Here is a 3712-nt window from a genome sequence, read left to right as displayed (position 1 = left end):
CTCAGTCCATCACAGGGCCACACATAGAGACAAACGAGACAAACAACCATTCACTGTCTCACTCACACTTAGGGACATGTTAGAGTTTAGGGACAATTTTAGAATCAGTTGAATAAAATGTTGAATAAACTGAAAAACAGTGCAAATCTACTCACAGGTTCTTCTGTTTTAGAAAGAAAACCTTCTCCGTGGAAATATGAGAGAAACCACACAATGAGTGAACGTACTCTGTAATTTAAGTTTATCTAAAGTAAATGATATTTATTTACAGAATAAAATAAATTACTAATGAACAAATTATTGTGGACGATCAAATTTCTTATAATAGTTGAAATCAACAACAGTTAACACACGTCTGAGTTAATTATCATTACTTTGACAACTTTATCAGGAACAACAAACTTCTTAAATAAACCATTGTTTGTGGCACTTTTTCTTTAAGGTTTTGTCAGGGAGTAAGCAAAGATTAATAAACAGAGAGAAAAGGAGGGTTAAGTCTAACTTTTTATCTTATCATTGTGTGAGGAGCCAGGAATGAGCACATGACTCTCCCACTTGATTCAGCCGGACACGGGTGTGCTTGATCAAACAATCAGCCTCTACCTTCAGACGACTTCACAGTCAGGTCAGGCTTTCAGGAAGTCCTCTCCCAGGTCAGCAAGAGCTCCGGTCAGGTTCAGCTCACTGTCCTGTAAGACTTCAAGAGGTTTGATTATTCCAGCATCTGGTGTCTGCTTGTTCGAGTGGGAGACCCATGTGCTCATTCCTGGCTCCTCACACACTGATAACATAAAACGTGAGAGTTAACGCTCATTTTCTCTCTATTTATTAATCTTTGCTTACTCCCTGACAAAACCTTAAAGAAAAAGTGCCACAAACAATGGTTTATTTAAGACCTTACGCCTGAAGTTTGTTGTTCCTGATAAAGTTGTCAAAGTCATGATAATTAATCCGGACGTGTGTTTGATTGTCCACAATAAGTTGTACATACATACTTTATTTTATTCTGTAAATAAATATAATTTATTCTACATAAACTTAAATTACCGAGTATGTTCACTCATTGTGTGATTTCTCTCATATTTCCACAGAGAAGGTGTTCTTTCTAAAACAGAAGAACTCATAATTTTCCTTATAACTCTGGTTATGAGAAGTTGTAGATTAACCCCTACAAATATTACTGCAGCATTCATTTACAGCCGTCTGGCCTGGTGCTCCTCTCTTCCCAGTAAGGGATGGTTATTTACAGCACACCCAGTTTCTGGTTAGCTTCTTGGCATAGCACACTACATCTGTCACAGTGAAATGTTAATGATTGGGTAAAATCAGATTCAATCATTTAAAATTTCAACTGAGCCCACGCCTCCAGCAAGAAATCACTTCTTAACAGCTGAGGTCCCAGACAGTCTGCATGAAGTAAAGTGAAGAACAAGGGACTGGTTTACCAGGTGTTTTCACCTCCATCCATCCATTTTCTGTACACGCTTCTTCCTTTTCAGGGTCGCGTGGGTCACTGGTGCCCATATCCAGCAGTCACAGTGCGAGGGGCGGGGTACACCCTGGACAGGTCACAAGTCCATCACAGTCCATCATATATATATATATATATATATATATATATATATATATATACACGTGCGCGGATGGATTTTGATGCATGTAGCATCAGATTTGTTTTCAGATGGTGTCAGCAGATGCTCATGAGTGCTTTAAGTTTTCTCAGATCTCAACTGAAAGTGATGATGACAAAGTTAAGCAACCTGTCTTACCTGTAATGAATTAGAGCAGCAACTTCTCACCTCCTGTCAAAGCTTCAACCTGAACCACTTTACCCCTACAATCAGTCAGGCGTCTGACAGCCCATGCCCAGTATGGACATGCCTCATGGCTGTCTGCAGGCAGCAGAGTGCAGAATTAACACAGCAGAGGATTTTTGAGCTTTTCTCATGAGTTTGTTGTGAGTAAAGCTAATTAATGTGGTTTTAGAAGTGGTCTTTAAGTCTGTGGTCCACACAGTCCTTACTTCAGCTCATTGTCAGACTTTAGATTACAAAGGGCACAAGTGGAAGGTTTGACAAGCAAGCTTGTAGGTCATACCGTCACTGCACCTGCAACTCCTCAGAGAAAATAATCTGAACTAATTTGAAGCCTGTAAAATTCCTGATCCAAATCTAGTTGTGGCTGCAAATTGTTTTTTTTTTTTCCTCTCTTTTTGAGCAAGCTTTAAAGACTAGAACACTTAAGACTAAACTGCTTCAAAACATTACATCAGTTCTCAAACATGAACAGTTTATTGCTCAGTACATATTAATTCTAGGCTGCAGAAGACATTTATCCAACATAGTTAAATGCAGGGCGGCTGTGGAAGAGTGCTTAGAGGAGTCGTCCTGGAACTTGAAGGTCACTGGTTCCATCCCCCGTCCAGCTGTCTCAGTTGTTGTGTCCTTGGGCAAGACACTTCAGCTCTAATGCCTCTGATGTGTCCCATCAGTGTATAAATGTGATTGGCACTGATTAGTCTCCATAGATGATTGTACATGTTATCTTTGTAGAGAGCTAACAGAGTGCTGTGTGAATGGGTAAATGATGATTGTAGAGTGAAGAGCTCTGAGTGTCCTGGATGGATAGAAAGGTGCTGTATAAGTACAGTCCTTTTACCATTTATTCCAATGATACAAGTGCATATCAAACCTTATGATGTTACAGTTTCAAACAGATTTGTCTCCATTTTCTGTCACTTATCCATGGTTGGGTCACAGAGGCAAAGGGTCTGGGAGATAAACCCAGACACCCCTTTCCCCAGCAACACTGTACACCAAGACATTTTGGCATGTATCACACAAACGCACTGCAAGTATACTTTTGTCTCAGTTGGTACTTAGACCTTGTCCTATTTGGTAGAGGTATAAATACCTTGTATTTATGTATCAAGATGTGCACGGTCGCTGTTGTATTGCTGAGGCTTTCAGCTCTCGTTTTTCACCCTTGTTTTCTGCTTTCTTTTCCAGGAAGTGGTGCCTCATCACAACCAGTCATTATTTACACAAGGTGTGCACCTTACCTGAAGATTATTACATTGAACATTTACTGGGCAGTAATACATAATACAGTCTGGTACTTAAAAGGTATCTACCAGGTACTTTCAGTGTGCTTACAAGGTATGTACAAAGTATATACATGGTATTTACAGGGTAAAAACAAGTACATACCTAGTGACCAAGTACAGACAAGTAGGTACCTGGTACTAAGTGTGTACATATGCAGTACTTACAGGATAACAATGAGGACTGGACTTTATTATAAAACAACTTTTTACCAGACTTTTACAGGGTATGTACATGGTACTTACAAGAAATGTATTGGTATCTATAAAGTACACACAAGAGTGTTCTTAAGGGTACTTAAACAGTATGTAACTTGTATCTTTGTTAGATGTATTAAGTTTATAATACAGCTGTGTCCTCACAGATATCCTGCAATCATCCCTGTAGATACTATGTAATTACCTGGTACATACCCAAAATGTTTCAGGTATATACCCTGAAAGCACCAGATACATATCTGGGGTCAGATTTATAAAACTGGCGTACGCACAATTTGAGCCCAGAAACTTGCGTACGCCACTTTTTACACCAAGGTTGTAATTTATAAAATCCAAACTTGACGTGAAAATGTGCCTCACAGCTCTGACCCATGTGTACGCTCATTTTGG

This window comes from Austrofundulus limnaeus, unplaced genomic scaffold (genome assembly GCF_001266775.1).
Source record: "Austrofundulus limnaeus strain Quisiro unplaced genomic scaffold, Austrofundulus_limnaeus-1.0 Scaffold157, whole genome shotgun sequence".
Lineage (NCBI taxonomy): Eukaryota > Metazoa > Chordata > Actinopteri > Cyprinodontiformes > Rivulidae > Austrofundulus > Austrofundulus limnaeus.
The sequence above is the reverse complement of the archived record's forward strand: the minus strand, read 5'-3'. Positions refer to the sequence as shown.